This window comes from Lonchura striata, chromosome 5 (assembly GCF_046129695.1).
Source record: "Lonchura striata isolate bLonStr1 chromosome 5, bLonStr1.mat, whole genome shotgun sequence".
Taxonomy (NCBI): domain Eukaryota; kingdom Metazoa; phylum Chordata; class Aves; order Passeriformes; family Estrildidae; genus Lonchura; species Lonchura striata.
In genome coordinates this window covers 26,366,031-26,387,163 of record NC_134607.1, presented here as the reverse complement: position 1 = coordinate 26,387,163, position 21,133 = coordinate 26,366,031, and the positions used below count along the sequence as shown (strand labels likewise).

Here is a 21,133-nt window from a genome sequence, read left to right as displayed (position 1 = left end):
GAGCCTAGGTCTTATCTAACATGTATGCAAAGTACTTGACCTGGGATTGCCTGGGAACAAACCCAGAACCAGCTAATTCAGACGAACAGGGGTTCACCTGAAGAGATGTCTGTGCCTTCCTCACATTCTCCATGCTTCTTTTTCAATTAGGTTCTGTCCTGAAAATCCACGGTCAGGCAGAAGATTTGCTGAAACAGTTGGAGGCTGGAGGTAGCCTGAGCATTTGGCAAGCTGAAAGCAAGGTAAAGGCAGCTTACAAAGCCATTTGCATGACAGTGTGGCCAACACCATCTGTACTTCTGTGACCTGCTGTGCCCCAGCACAGTTTCTGGGTCAACATTTACACCAAAAGTGAAAAAAAACCACAATCACTTCTAGTTTAGACACATCACACAGACAAGAGTGCACCAATCATTTCTGGGGCAGACACTATCAAGTGGACTGAATGTGCACTGCCAATGTAACTGAAGCAGTATTAAGATGGAATTTGTTGTATCATTACTGCCCAAATTTTTACATTTCTCTCCACAATTCTTGTACTTTAAAAGACAATAACAGGTAATAGAGGAGCCAGTGCAGAAAGATGTGTGCTGCTGGACCTTATGGTGACAAACAAAGTCTGGAGATGTGATGTGAGCACTGGGGGAAGCCTTGACTACAACAACCACAAGATCAAGGAGTTCAATACCTGCAAAAAGCCGAGCAATGAAAAGGTTACACACCTGAACTTCAGGACAGCTAACTTTGCCCTCTTCAGGAATCTTCTTGGAATAATCGTATGGGAATATGCCCTAGAGAATGAATGAGAAATTTAGCAAAAAAGGCAAGAGACCTGCATGGATGAACAAGAAACTCCTATGAAAACTCACACATTAGCAGGAGATACATGAGGTGTAGGGGACGTGATACTTGGGATGAATATAGGGAAGTTATCAGAGTATACAGAAATTAAATGAGAAAGGCTGAGGCCCATTTGGAACTAAATATGACTAAGGATGTCAAGGACAACAAGAACTTTTTCAATTAATTTTAATATAAATGAATTTCAATGTAATTTAAATTAATAACAAAAGTAATACTAAGGAAAATGTGGACCCACCATTGAATGGAACAGGAAATTCTGCAGCAGAACATTCAAAGACAGCTGAGATACTAAACACCTTCTTTCTTTCAGTCTTCACTGACAAGGCCAGCCCTCAGAAATCCCTGACCCAGAAAACCACAGAGAAGGTCTGGAGGAAAGATGAATTTCCATTGTTTGAGGAAGTTCAGGCTAGAGACCATTTAGTCAAATTTGACATCCACAGGTCCATGAGCTCTGGTGGGATTTGCCAAAGAGTGCCAAGAGAACTGGCACACACCATTGTTATGGCACTCTCATCTTTGAAAGATAATGGCAGTCAGGAGAGAGGCCAGGGGGCTGGAGGAAAGTAAATGTCACCCCTGTATTTAAAAAGGGAGAGAAGGAGAAACAGGTCAGTCAGCCTCACCCGGAAGAGAATGTTCTGTAGGCCATTTTAATCATGTAGAAGACAAGAAGGTGATCAGTAGTCAGTATGCATTCACCAAAGGGAAGTCATGCTTAACCAGCCTGATTACTTTCCATGATGGGACAACTGACTGCAGACTTGGGTGTTGCCTACTTGGATTTCAGAAAGGTTTTCAACAAGGTTTCCCATGAGATCCTCATAGGTGAGCTCAGGGAGGGTGAGCTGAATGAGTGGATAGTGAGGTGTATTGAGAACTGGCAGAGTTCAGAGGGTTGTTATCAGTGGCACAGGTTGAAGACTTGTCACTAGTGGTGTTCCCCAAGGTTCAATATTGAGCCCAGTATTGTTTAACCTATTACGTGCCATATGGACACAATCCTGAGCAGCGTGCTCTAGGATGACTCTGCTTTAGCAGGGAGGTCGGACTGGGTAGCCTTACCCATTCTATGATTTTGTAAAAAACTAACATGAAACATGTCCTTTAGTAGTTCAAACACAATCTGCTACAGTTTTTTAAGGTATCAGGACCTGTTTGCAAAAGTCTAAAAGGTACATTCATATTCACCTTTGAATTATTTTAAATTAAAAGGAAACTATACTGTGATAAACTTAATTTTAATTGCATCATACATAAAAACCTCACTAATCTGCATTCCACTTATGTATGAACAGTCCAAAACTGCCTTTAATTTCTTCCAGTGTCTACTTTAAAGGCTTTCTTTCTATAGGCTGTGTTCCAGTATGCATATGACCACTATCATGCTCATTGCTGACACAGCTCAGCAATGGATATGGATGATGATGAGGAAGAATAACAGGTCAGGCTCACCTGTGTATTTTCCAGAATGGCTACTTGTTTTTCAGCAGGTGTCCTCTTGATTGTAAACTTTGTGGAGCAGAAATAATTTTTAGCATAATTACACATCAGACATTCCACTAGCTCTTAATAAAAGAAAAACAAAAAATGCAGATAATTATAGCCAAATAACAACCCGTTAAAGGAATTAATGAAACTTTTGTGGATTGACTACCCTCTGGTTTTCATTATTTATTCACTTTGATGTTAATTTGCAAAATTCTGTAATTCACCATAGCTCTCTCTATCATTAATGCAAATTAACAAGTTTCTACTGTAATGGAGTTATTATTATCTTCTCTTGCATGTATGCACACATTTCTTTAATTAAAATATGCTGTATTTTTAAAAATCAGATTACCAGGTACAAAGGAAAGAGAAAACATGAACAATGTACTTAGCTATTTAGATAAAAGCTAGGAGCATTGAGAATGACAGAGGTCCTCTTATTTGTTTAATAAAAATTAGACAAATGTAAGAGAAAAATTTTAATGGGATGGTTTCAGTGGAGGTCTTTCCTCCAGAAGCACTGCATGTATATTGTATCTATTGAGGATTACTAACAAACACCAATCCATTTGTAGACATTATACAGTTATATATTACATAAACTAAGTTGTAGAAGTGAAAAACAAAAAATTAAATAACCAACACTTTATAAATTTCAACATAGAAGAAATACTATTTTTCCCTCTTATCAGTCAAGCTGCCCTTTTCTTATAACATACAGAAATTTTATTCATTGATGCTAAAGGCTAGTGTGTAGTTCTCAATAACAGAATTTTAATACAGGGAGTGTTCTAAGCCAAAATTCTATATTCAATAGAAACTTAATAAAGGTGAAGATGGCCAGTCAAAATATTGAAAATAATTTTTTTTCATTTTTTGTTCATATGTTCAATATTTTTTATTTCCAATAAATTTCAGAAATTCATAGCTTAAAAGATGATTTTGCTGTTATATACAAATGAAGGTTGTCATGTCACAACATTTGACAGGTATACAATTTTCTGATTGAACAGGAATATCATGCTCACCTATCCTATAATTAATTTGTATTGGCTTGACTTTTCATCTATTTTCCAGTATTTGGGAAGACATACAAAAGTTGTGAAGTCTTACCATTTTCACAGTTGGATTAGTTACACTACCACTCCCATCAAGATTAACTGAAGAGAATAGTAGCACATACATCATGTAAGAAATTTCCCTTCTTGGGTGTCTTCTGCTGTCATGTTACTTTGCTTTCAAGTTCATGCTCAAGCCCAAACCTCCCAGTTGTCCAGAATGAATGCGTGTTGGCTCACACTTTTGTGCGACTGCAGAACAAAGCATCTGTATCCTCAGACAGGTATGAGGCCAGGGGCCAGCAGCACAGAATGTCTTGTGTTTAAGCCCCAATTCCACAGAGTGAAAGCAACAAGCAGTTGACTGGCACATCAGGACTTGCTCATACACCTACAGACTTGGCCGACCTGTATTAGCAGGATCTTGTTACTGTGAATTTTCCTAGGATGTGTGATGTGCCAGAAGCATCTGTATTTTCCTAATTCATGGGTTTTTGTATTGTTTCTGCAAAAAGGAAAAAAAAAGAGCACCTTCATCTTGTTGAAGTTTTTTGTGATGGCAGCATGGTCAGTTCCCTGAGGAAGAAGAGCTGTAGTCAGACAAGGAAGACTTTATTGGCAACACAAAATACTTCCCAGTAGAGATGGTAAGTGATTATTAAAGAGGAGAGAAGGGGGAGGAATAAAAGGGGAGAAAGCTGTAACACAGAAGATTAACTCTATTTTTAGGATAAAAAAACAATTCTCCAGGATGAATCTGACCCCAGAAAATGAGTGTCTCTGTATCACAGGACTTAGCACAAGATGGAGCGAAGCCAGGAGGCTGAAAAAAAGTGGAAAAACCATTGGTTGAATGAAAAGAGGGAGAGAAAAGAAAGCAGTAGTTGACTATTGGAGAAGGAATAGTAGGATCTGAATGAGGAAACTGCAGTGTGTAATGGTGTTTATAGCAGTGGAAGTCCAGCCTGTAGAGTTGGGGCTTGTGTGTAAGATGGGTCTTGCTGCAAGTTTATGTGTATTAATATAAACTCTCTTTCCTCTTCCTGTCTGCAGAAAGGACAAGCCAAGTGGGTTTACACTAATGTGTTTTTTACTCTGTATTTGCACCTGCAGAGTCATGCAGAGTTCCTCACCAGCAGGTAATGTGTAGACACAGCTGCATGTATTTTCACAGATACAGAACTTTCCAGTGAACATCACTATAGAAATGTGATTTGTAGCCCTGAATTGCCAGGGAAAGCATAACAAAGGAATGCTCTTTTGCCACATAATCATGGATAGTGGTAGCATGTGATGTACATGTGATGATGTGTATGGATGACCCCGACAGGAGCAGTCTGCCAGCTAGAAAGATCTATCAAAGTGTGCATCCCAGCTAGGTAGCTGCTGCTGAGGTTGTATTTGGCTTAGAAAGATGGGGTCAGTTCAGACATTGACAATACAACCTAAGGCACCAGGTGACTTCAGGACTAAAAATGGCTGTTTCTCCTAGCATAAACCTTTAAAAAAAAGTTATCTTTTGTATAACTTATGAGAAAAAATGAGTTTTAACAGAGTAGAAGTAAAGCTGCTTCATGTTATAAAAAAGTCTTGGTATGTAATAATCTGAGTTGAGGTAGTCTGAAGAACTGAAATGTATAAACCTATCTTCTGCCTTGTGGTAAATAAAAGGTAGTAGAGGAAGAGACAAGTTTTTCCCAAAAGAATAAGACAGTTTTGATTTCACTTCTATGAGGAATAAAAGTTCTGAGGCATTGTTCTGTGCTAGCTCCTGAGTATTTAATGAGTGAGGCCAGGAAAGTACCACGTAATAGCAAGCTTGAACAAACAGCACCAACAGCATGCAAGTCTGGAGATTCTACTCCAGTCTTTTGCACCCTCATACACAAAATGGACAGACAGATCAGCCTAAGAGATTAGATATCATGAGGTCAGTGTGTTACCCAGTGCTATGTTGAATATGGGTGGACTAAAGTAGAAAAAGAAACCATAGGAATTAGAGATGATTGTGAGCTATGGGGAAATAAAACCAGTAAGTTGGAGGTGATGTAATTTTGTTATTTGTTGAAAGGGTTGTAGTTCTTTGTCATAGAGTTTGTGTAAATGACAAAAGCAAAAGAAATTCCATGGGACAGATAACACCAGTAATGAAAAAGTCAAAGAGAGGAAAATCTTTTGCTTGTGAAAACAATATTACTATTTGTCAATTAACATGTTCCTAACTTTGAGGATAACTAACTTAATTCTGGATGTAATAAACATTGAACATATTGAGCTGAAATTTTCCTGTTCTGAAGGGTTTTCTGAACAATTTTCCTCCACCTTGGAAGAAAAGAGAGAATCTCCTAGGCTAGAAAAGGTGTTAAAAATCTCATTGAAAAAAGTCAGTGTTAGAGTAGCAAGCACTCCTAACCTGGAGCTCACAAATGAAGGCAAAGAGGTGAAAGGGTCCTACTTTTCTCAAGGCTTGTGCTTGTTACTCGTGTGTACCTTGCAGAGTTTCTCAGCTGATGTCAATCAGCAGAGCCTGCCATTGGGATAAGTGAAGCTGCACTGATATACTCCCACTGAGAATTAGGTTCACAATGTCTTAAATGTACTAGATTGGGAATGAATGTGGTATTACATTTGAATTCCAAAGGAGTGCTACATCATTTTTTTCTTATCTGACAGTTGGAAAGTTGGAGACATTGTATGTGAAAAAGAATAATGTTACACTTATTTTGAGCACTTGACAGACATGGCTGGAAGTCTGATATGATTAATACTTCAATAATAGGGCTTCAGTAAATTAGTCCCAACAGATTCACAACCTAGAGAGAGTGCCAAGATACTAATAATAGTTAAGGGACCTTTATTAGCTAGCAAATTCCATTTTCAGATTTGTTTTACCAAGAAGATTTTTAAATGCATTAAACTCAAAATAATTAGTAAGATCTCTTAAACACAAGTGAGTGGAGGGGAAATGGTTGCAAGCACCTGTGAATACCATCTCTGAGCAGAAATAGCCTGAGATACCTATTTTAATATCCACTTCCGTAGCAGCACCTTGAGAATTTTTGCTTAAGTATTCAGATATAGGGATATTTTTTTGTTTTTCTCTTCAAGGGCATCTGTGGAAGAGGTGTTGCCACACCCAGTAGGGAAAAGTAAATATCAAGTTCAAATGCAAATAAGCTCAGCTGCAAAGTAGGTTCAAAAAGCATCAAAAATATCTCTTTCTTGTGTTTTCTTTCATTCCTAAAGCAGTGGGAACATTCAGGTCCTTTTCCTTCCCCTAATTAGACTTAAGGAGAAGGGATGTCTTCATAGTGACAGAAACCCAAACTTATAGAAAGACCTTGTCCGTAGATGCCTCCTTTCTGCATCAGACAGCAAGTGGAGTGAAATTCAACTTATACTACAGTATAATTTCAGGAATTATCCTTATCCAAACAATACAGTTCCAGTCCAGGAAGAATTAATTATTGGATATGTTATGTTTTACTTGTTTTACAGCATCTTTATGGGTAGGGGTGTCAGCTGAGCTGATAAGAAACTGCAGTAGATCCAGCAGTGAGGTCAAGGCTTCTTCTGGTGACCTGCCAAGTACCACCAGCAGGCAGCTCAGCCATGATAGCTTACCTGGTTATTTGTACTGGAGAATCAGAGGAGTAGCACAGGTGCTGCCCACTCCATATTTTTATGTCGTTTTGCCCTGTAATCTGGTATGCCTTTACAAAATGGGTTAGTCAGGCTCATATGCATAAAGCAGAGAGGTTCTCACAGAAATAAGAACCTTATTGAATTGGGCACTGTGCATGGGTGTTATTAGAAACAGTTCCTGGCTAATAAATCTTTATTTTAATTACAGAGAGAAGATGATAAGAAGTATTTCACAGGAGTTTTGAGAATAAAAAAAAAAACAAAACCAAACCTTAACCAGTTAGGGGAAAATACAGGTGTTGAAGTGAAGGCAGGTAATGTCGTTGAAGCAGATTAGCAGAGTGCAGCTGCACTGAATTTGGTGGAACCACAGATGGTGAAGCCCTGCAGGAATGTGGAGAGGGAGGGATGGGGTCCCAAGGACAGGCTAAGGTGCCTTTCAAGGAAAAGCCTTTCATGGCTGGTAAAGGGACAAGTAGGACCATCCAGCAAGTAGAACAAGTAGGACCATCCACCCCCTGGTAAAAGAGGAATATAATGAGATTTAGGCTAAGGGAGAGATTTAAATATGAGTCAGCAAAAATTAAATTATAGATGTTAAAGTGTGAAAGAATAAGTTTTATAACATATTGGGGAATGTAAACAACACAAATCCCAACTTGTGATATGGAATAAAGGTGGGGGGAATTACATCAATCAGTATGGAGGTAGAAACTAAGACTGCAGGCTTCCTTTCAATGTGTTTAGATCAAACTTCTAATGCTGGAAAAAGCAAAAGTCTGTCCCATCACTTAACAAGCAATACTAAAATATATGAATTTTTCTTTTAAATTACCTTCTTTCAGAAGTTAATTTTTATAAACTACAGTTTTACTAAGAAATTTGATTAATCTACTTAATAATTGTGAACTTGCCTATTCATCTGCCAGCTTTGAGAAGTCTTATTTTGCTTCCCATGTCTATTTGAGCAATAATTTCATTTGAAAGCTATCACCAAAGCAAGCTCCTGGCTGCTGTTCTTAATCTGCTGATGAATTGATCCTGTGGATATCAACTCCAAAGTGAGTGATGTTTAAGTTCTCTTAAATTGACAAAAGTGATTAGATATGAAAAGTGGTGATTTTACACTTTAAAAGTATTAAAGTGTATCTTTTTCACATTTTGATTGCTATTTGAATTATTTAACTTCTTTTTTCCCTGAGTTTATTTAAGCCTAGTATTTGAGCTGATAAATCAATGCACTCCCCCACTAATGCTCTTAATGGGCACTCTCTTTGAAAGTTAAACATTCTAGTAAATCGCTCAAACTCAGCCTTGAAAGGCTAAACACGGATTTGAAATCTTTTTCATGTTGGGTTAGGCTGTCTTGAGCTTTCAACATAATTGCAAAAATTACAAAGGCTTGAAACTAAAAATGTGTTATAATAACAACCAGTTTCATTGCTATAGTCGCAATGATTGTTATGATGATCCAAATACCCATCATTGTGTTAATAGATATTTTCAATTCCTGCATGCATTATTTTTCAAGCCTTGTAGGCCATCTCCTTTTCAAAGTTTCAGAAATATTCTTAGTTACATAACAGGTGAACAAACAGCAATGTTCATCTGCAGATCCTTTCTTGTCTACTCACTGTGAGTAGCAATATCTTGCTCTCATTATCAAAAGACTTATTTTTTAATGCTCAGTTAAATCAAGTGAGCATGAACTAAATATTTAATGCGTACAGACTACCTTGTTTTAATCTTACTTCTGTTCATAGCTGCAAGGAGAGATCTTATTAAAACTTACAATGTGAATATAATAGGACATGTATTTTTAGGAATTCTCCAATCCTATCACATTGCTAAGCCTATTCAATTACCTATCTCTTCTGAAAATGCCAGTTGTCCCAAACTCTTTGATGTCCACTGACAGCAACTGCTAGAAAAGCAATTCACTCAGTGATCATGAAGACAGTGCATACAGCCACTAGCAATAACACTGAGCACTGCTTCACTGCCCTGTAACACACTTGCCAGCCTAATATTTAGTTTTCAAATATCTCCTTTCTCCCCTTGTCACTGAAAAAATACAATTTAAATCTCCAACTAGTTTACTATGTTACAAAGCCAACATTGTGTTATTAACAGTGCTGGAAGCATGGGGATTGCTCATAAAGCAATGCATACTCAACAACCTAACAGAACAAGTTATATTCTCAAGATATACATATTCTCAAAAATAATACATATGCATCACATTTGTATTACATATTGATTACATTTCCTGAATGCATGCATTTATGCTAATTATTTCCATGGACTTATTTGGATATGGTTTTGGATCTTCTAACGAATCTCTTCTCCTTGAGAGTGTCTCAAAGACGTGATCAGGTCATAATATACTTCCCTTATCACTCTTTGCTCTTACAACCAATGCTTGTTCTCAAAACTAAAACATCTGTTAGTGCACATTAATCACTGATTTAGGTAAATAAGGAAGCAATTCCTGGCACAAGAGTATTCTGAATACTCATCAGATATAGAGATCAAACACCATTGCACTCAAATCAAAAGACTTTTCCAACACCTTCCCCCGCTGCTGCATAGATTTCTTTAAAAAAAATGGACTTATGATCTAGTTATTAAATTATTAGAGAAATACCTCTGCCCAAATTAAGGTGCAAAGGAGACCATTTGTCAATGGCAATAGTATTGCTTTTATTTAACAGTAAATGTGAGATGATAGAAAAAAATAAAAAAATGAGGAGTGACCAAGAGAAAGAACAGATTAAGTAGAAAATATCACCACTCCATGGATCCCCATGGCATCCTGTTTGTTGATCCTGTTCTTCTGGTCTTCTTGGTGGTGAGAGTCCTGCAAAGCATAGAGTCCAATGGATTAATGTATGTTTGGACACATGGGAATGCCCAGGTACCTCCCCTGGGAGGGCAAGTTTGACACAGTCACTTCCAACAGACTCTGGATCTGTTGCATCACTTTGCATCATGTGCAGCCATCCTCAGCCAGGTGGAAAGTGTGAGGAATCAGACTCAGGGGTGGTTCGAGGGTCTCTGATGTTTTGTGACACCTCCTCAGCTGCCTAGCTCGTGTCTGTCCCGTGGATGTGGCCTTCCTGGGGTGGAGGTTTACACCTGAGCCAGTTTGTGCAAGGGAGGGTGGGTGGTCACTGCCTGGGTCTGGAGGTTATGCCACACACCCAAAACTCTCTCCTTGGTTGGGGAGCAGTGTGTACAAACCTGGCCTCAGCAGATGAGCCTGTGGGCTGTGGCCTTCCCCAGCCTGAACACTGCCAGAGATGATTTTCAGGACAGCTGCTGGGTTTGGCTTTCCTTGTGGATACATTCCTCTCCCTCAGCCTGTTTACTTATCCCTAGACCAGAGAAAATGGGATTTAACATCAGCTTTATCTTATCTCAAAACTCTTTAGGCAGATTAACTCACAGTCCAGAGTTCTGGTCAGGGGCTATATTCAGGTAAGTGTGGGCTTAGGTGATCACAGCTTCTTTATATATTTTTGCCATAATGGGCAAAAGCTCTTTATAGCAGTGTTTAAGCCATTAACCATAACATTTCAGTCTCTCACACTTCTTCCATAATGCTCTTCTGAAAAACAACAAAATCCTGGTATCTGTTATCGAGTCCTTTTCAGAATTGTGGTGCTCCAAAGGGACACCTGCTGTCATGGATCAGACAGAAATCTGAGAGGCTGGAGTTTCTCACACCTAATTTTGACATTAATTAATATTTTCCTTGTGTTCATCTGTGAGTATCTCAATTTACCACAACTTAAAGGTAAAGAGCTGTGGCCTTGTAAACATGTTAATATTGTAAAAGGGAGCTGTTCTTAAAAGAAAATCAGAAAGAGCTAAAGGCATCTTCTGCAGTGAAACTGCCACTCAACAGGTCACAGAGGCACTACTTGTGTTACACAAAATGCTCTAAAAGTTGTGCCACCTACAGCACATTGCTATTAGGCTAAAAACACACCATGAAACAAACATTGTTTCTTAATTTATGAGGATTAGGGGAGCATTTTGTTTTGACTCACAAGAATAATAATAATCATGTTAACTCAGAAGATTACAGCTAAACAGATGATATATTTAGAAATAACATGTAATTTCTGCATTGTGTATTTCAAATCCGTGGAGAAAATCTACCAAACGAGGCACTGAGTACCAACAATGGAACACTGTACAATTAGACAGCTCAGAGATTACTTCAAATGGACTGGATATACTGAGTTACTCACTTGCAAGATTACACCAAAGGTACAAGAGGGAAAGTATAAATATGACAAGACAATCACTTACACAGTTGAAATAGAGACCATCACAGAAACAGCAATGGACTAAATCCCACGGGAGAGTGAAAAATGCAATATGATATTTCTATTTTCTGCAATAGCTTCATTATTACCATTTCATAGAAGAATCCTCCAGTAGAAAAAATATGTTACCCAATTGTGCATGCTAGCAGTCTAGCTCATTGCTCCTCTTCAGCAGCCTGGTTTACATGGATTAAAAATCACTGAGCTGCTTTGTGACTGAGAAACAGCATTCTTCATATATTATGATTGAATAATTGAGCACATAATTGAAAGACTGTGTCAGTCCAAAGGAATTCTGACCAAAATATTCAAACAATATACTACTATAAGACTGTGCTTTTGTTAGTGTCTTTCAAATGTGAATATTTCAGAAAGCTGCTGACCTCCAGAATTGTAGTGAAATGTTTCAGCTTTGGCTTTTATCTTCCATATTTTCCTAAGTTGCTCTCCTTATTTGTTGTCATTTTTATTCAGGGAGAAGCATATAAAAATAATACATTATCCTATGCACCAGTGATTCATGGTACACTGACAGTTTCAGCATCAGGCTCTCTAAGGCTTCATGTTTCATTCCATAAACAAATTCAATGATGCATCTTCACCTTCAGGTCCAGAGTAGACTTCTTGAATCCATCTATATTTTAAAATGTTAAAACATATATTATATATATTTCTCCACAACAAAAAAAAAATGTACTTTTGCAACAATATGTCCAGTGAATTTGTTAGACTTTTCCTTTTCTCCCTATCTTCAAGGAAGATTTCTGTCTCTTAGAATAGAACTGTTACCAGCCAGAAAATGTCAAAAGGCTTTTTATCTGAAGCCATATATAAAATTCCTCTGAAATTTTATTCTATTTGAATGGGCTTAACTTTTTTTTTTTTTTTACTTTGTTTGTTGGGTATAAAAGTGTTGATTTTTTTTTTGTTTTGGTGGGGGTTTTTTGTTGTTTTTTTGTTTTTTTTTTACTTAGCAGTGTTAGCAAATGACACAGAAAGAAGGTTTGTTATCACCTATCACCTGGCAGACCTAGTGGTCCGAATTGCTGAATTGATACAAAGATTTCCTGGCAGCAATTTAATATCAGTGCTTTATCTTTAGAGTTAATGTGGCTTCCACACATGAAAAAGAGTAAACACAACTTACTTTTATTAAAATGCATGTTAAATTTAATCTAGCTAGGTAGCACAACCACTCTTCTTCCCTTATAATGTAGCTGATACAGTTTTGCTTAATACAATAAAAGCATACCTTGAGCTGATTTATCATGTAATTATGTAAATTATCCATTATAAATTGTCTCTGTCAGAAAAAAAACCAAACCAAACCAAACCAAACCAAACCAAACCAAACAAAACAAAAGAAAAAAAAAAAAAAAAACCAAAGAAAAACCAAGTCCCCTTGAATATCATCAGAATTAGCACTAGAAGGCTTAAAATTCAAGAAGTACTGAAACCATGTATCTTTCCCTCAGTATTTTAACGAATAGCCAATAAGAGTTAATTTTTTATTTATCTAAGTACATGAAAACAGGCTTCACTCACAGGAAAGTTTTAAACAGGAAGGATGATGAAACACTGCAGTGAAAGAAGGAGAGCTGGGAATGAATTACCTATTTAGCTATTTAGCTGTGGTGTACAATGCACCATTAAGAGTTTGAGTTTCTTCTGGTGAGATATAGTTCTTCTACAGATTACCACATGTGCACAATTCCAGTATAACCTTTCCATACACAGCACTCTTGTGAAGGAGCTATAGCATCTCTAAGACTGATATTTAGCTCAAATTTCACACTGGTGTAATTCCATATGAGCATTATGGGATAGAAGAGGAGACCAATATAAATGAAAGGATGACTAATTTAAAGAGAAAAACTTTAAGCTTGAGTGTAATAAATATGTAGAACCAGTTTGAAACCAGATACAGACATAAGGAGAGAACAAATCAGGGAAATGGCACAAAAAATGCACTGGTTTTAGTCTTACATCTGTAGTCTACTTTTAAGTGTTAAAGATAATAGTTTTCATTATGTTCACATCTATGGTTTAAATGATGAAGAATTAGTAATATGAAGCTCCCTACTGCCTTGATCTGCCAGAAAGCAATGTGACACAGGTCAGCACATCAGTGATGTGAAAATTAATGAGTTTTCTCTATGCTGATCAACAGTTACCTCTACCAGTGGGTGATTTATGTTCACCTTAAACACTTGAGGTGTTTAGTCTAAGCAAACGAAATGGTATTTCTGTATAGGGGAGTCTTAAAACATTTGATCAGTTGCATAGAATATTGTTTCAAAAAGGGGTACAGAAACAGAATTGAAGTTCTACTAAATATACAGGAATTTAAAAATAAAAATCTAAGTAAATACTTTAAATTCTTTAAATTCTTTCATGTTTCTTGCAGCTTTATTAAAATGCTTAGTTATCCAGACAGGATTTCAATTTCTGAATCCCAAAGCATTAAAATTTTATCATTAGCATTTCTGACAGATCAAAAATATAAATATCACCTGTTTTTTATTTATCCTCTATAATCTCCAATTTTTATTATAATGAGAAATATTTTACAGTGATAAAATGGAATAATAATATTATTTCAATTACTAACAGAAAAATAAGAAAACCTATGTTCAATGTGAGAATTTTAAATTGTGTAAAACTAATTTTGACTAGCACTGTAGCTAGAGCATCCTGCTTCAAGACTAAGATTCAATTAAATCTTCAGAAATAATATATAATTACTACAAGTACTGCATATCAAGTGTTTCGCAGTAGAACTGTACTGTGAAACAGGAAATAAAATTTTTCAAAGGAAAAAAACTCGAAGCTAGGTAAACTCAGACCTGAAATGAAGTGAGTGTAACACCACTAGTAGTTAATCACCTGAACAATTTATGAGGGATCTAGGAAGTATGGGTTGCACTCTTTCTACCTCTTTCCCTGGGTCCACTCCTTCCACATCCCCATCTTGCTGTAGTCAAGGAAAAAGTATGAATTTAAACTGTTTAAAAATCTGGATAGAATTTCTCACTTCTTAGTACAGTCTCCTATATGCTTGAAATATAGGAAACGGTCAGCTAGAAATTTAGTTATAATAGAGATATTTTTAACTGACTGGAAGATAAAATATTTTATTTTATAACATATTAAATTTGTAAAATTAAAAAAAAAACAAAACAACAAAACCAAATTTAAAAATCCAATGGCATTCAAGTAACTAAACATGGACATCTGCCATGTAGGTGCCTGCAGCTAAGCAAATTTCCTTGTGGTCAGTGAAATCAAGTATACAATTGACTTCATCCCTTCTTAAAATAAATTTCTAATATAGGTATGATAGGCTGGAGTCTTACAGTGTTTCTTCCTCTGTGCTGATGATAGAGGAACTCTAGATATCTAACTAATCTGGACACCTGTGCAGCAGATCTCTTTGGCATCACTTTTCATATTGTAAACACACACACAAAAGCAGTTCAGTATTGATCAACTTTTTTTCTTTAACAGTGCATTTCAGACTGTTCACTAGTTCTGATTTTTTTGTTTTCTTGTGTCCCAGTAGACTGCTACAGAAATTCCAGTTTCTTACAATAACTATACAATATGCAAGGATGTGTGAAAAGTTTTGAAATTCCAATAATATGTATAATATATCTGTTAATATATCTGCATGTGATAGTACTGTCTTAAGTCTTGTAATGTACAATCCTTTTTTCTTGAATTCAGACCATTAATATGATCTGTATCTATTTTCTCTGTTATCCAGATATGAGGTACCATATTCCATGTAATAGCACGAAGCTAGGAGATATATGCACATGCCAATATATATTGACTTCAAAAGAATCAAGTGGAGGGTTTTTGTCAGAAGTTTTATGAGAACAACACTAAAGACATTTTTATAATGCCAGACCATGTGTTATGAAAGAGTCTCAGAGGTGGCCAATGCATAGCTGAGGTATTTCATATCAATCCATTTAATAGTGTTCTACAAAACAAAAAAAGCAATCCAACACCAAACTAAAGGAAAAAAAAAAGGCATGAATAAACTAACAATAAAAAATCAAACTATGTGTTTCACACTTAGAAATAGAATTTTCTATTCTCTAGTCCTTTACTTCCAGATAACTCAATACTCATCTGTAAATTGTAGTCACTATGTAGTAGGTTTTTTTTCTGTAGACCATTACATGGTTGTATAAATTATTTATTTTCTAAAGGTTGCTGTCTTTTTTCTTAGTATCCACAACAACACAAACAACACTTTAACTTACATTTTTCCATTTCAGTTCAAAGACTCAATTTCTCAGTAACTGAATCTTTACATTATAGAGTTCTGGGAACTTGGTATTAAGAAATGCTTAAGGAATGCTTAAGACAAACAGTGCTGCCATATTTATCATGAGATGAGAGTGGTAAAAGCCTATTTCTAGTCAGATAGGTGAGAAAATAATAGAAAACAAACTAAGAGATTTGTATTCCCTGCAATGCATGAGCAACTGCTCATGGCTAGTGATATATTTGAAGCATTTTGGAGTTTTGCCAAGACAATAAAATCTAATTAACTTCAGTTCATGATCAAAATCACAAAAAAAATATTGAAAATAGCTTCAGAAACCTTGAAAAGTCATGTTGACAATGAGTGAGGATTTTGTCCAGTTACTGCTGCCAAAATGGGCACTGTACCTCAATTCCAAAATTAGATGAGCATTCTGCATCAACAATTCCAAACGAGTGACCAAAGAGGGCAAGGGAAGCTCAGATATTCTTACAGGTGAATGTCTGATAGAACATTTATATGATAATGGGAAAAAAACTTCAGAGTGTAAAATGAAGGATTCCTGCAATAAAAGAAGGAAGGGTTATTTTGCATTATTTTCATAAATGACCAGAATTTAATAATATAGCTTCAACCTATACAGAACATTTCACAGTCCTTTAAAACTACACATATTCTAATTTTGTCTTAAAAGGCAATAATTTTGGAAGTTTCTTTTTTAAAATCTCCCTCACTATTGATCTTGGCACTGTCTTTTTTGGGTATATTTCAATTTTTTCAGTTCATAAAATGCTTTGATGATTGGAAATGAATAAGCTGTCCTTCTCCAGTTCATACCTAAAGATCAGATATGCTTTTAATTTGCCTTTAAAGGTACAGCATGCTCTAAGTTCTTTCACTCATGGAACCTCCCAATGTTCTCTGAGAACTGACTGTGCTTGTGTCCAGTCTCTTATAGAAAAGGAAAACTATATCTGAATAATTGTAAATTCTCAAAACAATGACTATTGTCTCATTTCATAAAGTTTCTTTAATTTTCTTTCTTTCTTGATTGTTTTACTTTAATTTGGAAGCCTTGTCAGAAAATGCTTTGTTAGAAAAAATGCTATAAAAATAAAAATCTCCTTTCAACCCACTGTGGTTACATTGACCCTAAAACTGAAATGTCATATTAAAGCATCTATATACACAGAAACTTTCTTTCCATTAATACATCATAATTAATTAGTATTTTGTTTTTGTCCTTCATTTGTTTCAGAGACATTCAGTGTCATTCTAATGCTTTCCCTTTAAAACAATAATAATATCAACAAAATTATGTTAGTTGTCTATTTCTGGTCTAGACTGCTTTATCCCTAATCCTTTCTGTATATAAAATTATATTTACTTGTAAAGATCATTTCTGCAAAGACCAAAAAAGTAATGCATTAAAAGTTTGATTATAGTTCAAATTAGTATCAAAGTATTTCAAAATTCCACAATTTTTGTGCAATATTCTATTCCCCCAAACCAAATTATATGTGAACTCAGAAATGTTTCTCTTCTTCAAAACATCCCTCTTTATAAAATCCAGCTGCAAACACACTGACTTTAGTTCAAAGGACTAGATTAGATGATCATGGAATGGAACAAGGTTATGGAGTCCTTTAGTATCCAAAGACCACTGAGACAGAACATGATTCAAAAGCCCTACTTTTCAGTTCCTGCTTCTTAAATCAATGCAGAGGAAAGAGAAATGTGTCCACATAAGCACAGTCTTAAGTTTTAAAGGTATAGACCACCAAGCCCTCTCATGTTTCCAGAAATTTTCCCTTAGATGCTGCTCCCTTGCTCTATAAAAAAAAAAAAAAAACAAACAATTGAGGCTGCAGACAAACTGGTCAGCAAGCCATGGGAATTCCTTAAAACTATATTTAAAAGGAAAGAAATAACATTTTTCTGACAAGGGTTTTATATGAATATTGATGTGACAATATAAGAGAGAATACGTCTTGTATTATTGCTTGTCTTGCTTCTAGAATTCCTTGCTTGTTGCTGCTATTTTTTTGAGATATATTATTATAGCAAGCCCAAGTCTAAACTGGATACTTTTAGAACTCCCAAATACTTGACAAAAACAAATAATTACTGATATGAAATTTAGTACAGAAATAAAATATTCTTATGAAAAAATTGTCACAAAAAATTGTCAGGATTGTTCTCATAAAATAATATAGAATGCATTTAGTGATTTGGATAAGGTTTTTCTGGTGCATACTAGAAAGAAATCTTCTTTTCTATTTCCAGTTACAGATATGTAATTATATCTGACACTGTGCTCATTTGTTGTTTAATTTTCAGCTGAACCAAACAAAATTTCAACAAGAATAAATTATAGAATTAGAATACCTTTGTTACTCCTTCTGCTGGAAACCGCTCAACATTTGGTAACTGTTAAAAGACAAGGTAAATGTAGATATTATTAACAAAACCACTGAAACCAGACTAGAATTTATTCATCACATCAGTTGCAAAAATGCTCTAGGATGTAAATTACTTTGTTCAACTTTTGCCAAATTCAGGGAAGAAAAGGGCAAAATAAATGCAAAAAGTCACCTTATTTAAAAATGTCCAAGTGATAAAATTCTAGAGATACTAATATGTGTCCATGAATTAAAGAGGAACTCAGGTGACAAGATGTGACTAAACATCTAATTTGTAAACACATACACCATCTTCCCTAAAAGCCCAATTCTAGTCCTTGAAAACTATTATCCTCCCATCTTAGGAGGTATAGAGAGAAACTAAACAATGACCAAGAACAGTGACTCAAAACATATTTCCATATAGGAATGACTGAATAAATTAGATGTCCTTATTGGATAAGACAAAATTGAGACAGACCATAACTCTTTCATCTGTGGGTAAGAGTGAGGAATAGGGTATGATTATTCACTATTTCCTTTGCTACAGAAAACTGGTCATAACCAGTGAAATTATTTGATAACAGGCTCAATTCAGACAAAAGAATGTCACAAAATTCTTTGTTGAATTGAAAAAGGGATTAGTCTGGTATATGGGGAAAAGTCCGTCAGCAGCTATTAAAAATGAGTCTGGTGCCTAACCTGCAGCTCAGAAGTTCTTAATCCTCATGATTGTCAGAAACTGATAGGATATAAAAGGAAAATTGCTTTATAATATTTTCCATTTTCCCTTAATCTTTCTATAAGATTTTTCTGGTTGCTACTGCTACAGGCCAGCTATTGGACTAGACAAACCTGTGGTCTGACTCTGTGCAGCTGCAGAACTGCACTGGTTTTCAGAACAGAGAAAGACAGAAAGAAGTCTACTGGTATCGATCATGCAATCTTTATATAATAAGTAATAATAAGAAAGGATGTTTTAATTAATGTAAACAGAATTTCTTTTTTTTCATACTACAGTATTATTAATATTTATTCTGTAATTTTGGTTTCCAATTTTGGATATTTAAAATTATTTTCAATATCAGTGTCCTGTTGCAGAACATTTCATGCTTAACTTAGCTCACATTTATTGAACTTAACTTTACTTCCATTTTATTCCTCCAAATACAATACAAATCAGTGTAGAAAGTTTGGTGTTGAAAAGCAGAGTCTTACTATTGCATTTCTAAGCTGCTGGGGATTTTACATAAGGCATAAAATTGATCTCTTCAATCCCTCTTTTGAATCCCTGATTTAGAGACTTGATTCATTCCACCCATGTTGCCTTAAATTACACAGGCTGAACAAGTATAAAATATTCAAGAAGTAGGATCCCAGAGGGTACTAATCAATCACACAGTCTAGTCTGAGACACTCTTGGTATCCCCCAAGTTTCAGTACTGGGCCCAGTATTGTTTAACTTATTCACAGGGGCAGATGCCTCTGCAGTGAGTTTGCTGAGGGTGCAAACCTGGGAGGAGTGGCTGATACCCTGGAGTGCTGTGCAGCCCTTCAGAGGGACCTCACCACATTGGAGAGCTGGGCAGAGAACTGTCTGAAATGTAAAAATGGCAAATGCAGGCTCTTGCACCTGGGAGAAATAACCCTAGTAGAGGCTGGGGACTGGCCTGTCAGAAAGTGGCTCTGCAGAGAAGGAGCTGGGGGTTTTGGAGGACAACAAGCTGCAGGAGCCAGCAGTGTGTCCTTGTGGCCAAGAAGACCAGACCAAGAAGGTGGCCTGGGGTGCATTAGGAATAACACTGCCAGAGGTTGAGAGAAATGATCTTGCCCCTCTATTCAGCCCTGGTGAGGCCACAACTGAAGTTCTGTGTCCAGTTCTGGGGTCCTCAGTACAGTAGAGACAAAGAGATCCTGAAGTGGGTCCAGCAGAGGGTACCAAAGATAATTAAGGGACTGTAGCATCTATTTTTACAAGGAAAGGCTGAGAGAGATGGTCCTGTTCAGCCTTGAGAAGGAATGACTGAGTATCTGAGTATCTGAAGAGAGACTATCATTAGTGGGGTTCACCAAAGGACCAGTCCTGTTCAATATCTTTACTGATGATGTGGATGAGGGGTTTGAGTGCACACTCAGCCAGTTTGCAAATAACAAGTTGGGTGAGAGAGTTGATCTGATGAGGGTAAGAAGGCTCTGCAGAGGCATCTGGACATGCTGGATTCATGGGCTGAGACCAACAGTATGAGGTTCAACAAGATCAAATGCCAGGTCCTGCACTTGGATCACAACAAACCCCTGCAGCACTAAAGGCTGAGAACAGAGTAGCTGGAAAGCTGCCCAGTGGAAAAGGACCAGGAGTGCTGGTTTACAGCAGCTGAACATGAGTCAGTGTGTGTCCAGGTGGCCAAGAAGGCCAACAGCTTCCTGGCTTGGATCAGAAATAATGTGGCCAACAAAACAATGGAACTGATTGTTCCTCTGTACTTGAATTGTGTCCAACTCTGGGCCTCTCATGACAAGAAAGTCACTGAGGTGCTGGAATGTGTCCTGAGAAGGGCATGAAGCTGTGGAAAGGTCCAGAGGGGAAGTCTGTGAGGAGTGGCTAAGGGAGCTGGGTGTGTTTAACCTGGAGAAGAGGAGGAGAGGTCCCCTCCTCTCTCAGGGGAGACCTTATTACTCTCTACACCTACCTTAAAGGAGGGTGTAGCCAGGTGGGGGTCAACCTCTTCTCAGGCAGCTGGTGAAAGGACAAAAGGAAATGTCCTCAAGCTGCAACAGGAGAGGTTCAGGTTGGACATCAGGAAGAATTTTTTCACTGAAAGAGTGTCTAAGCATTGGGACGGGCTGCCCGGGTGGTGAGGGAGTCACCACCCCTGAAGTGTTCAAGAAATAGCTGGACATGGCACTTAGTGCTATGGTGTCATTGACAAAGTGGTGAAGTTTCAAAGGTGTGATTCAATGATCTCAGGGCTTTTTTCCAACCTAAATGATTCTGTGATTCTGTAAAATCACATCCAAAAGGATGGAGCCAGGTTTTTGTGATGCTAAGCAATGAGA

General features: G+C 36.7%; 1 pseudogene; it reads left to right on the top strand.

Annotated features, from left to right (window-relative positions):
- The first annotated feature begins 602 nt into the window (after positions 1–602).
- LOC144246288 (uncharacterized) lies at positions 603–20,383 on the top strand (annotated as a pseudogene).
- Positions 20,384–21,133: the final 750 nt, after the last annotated feature.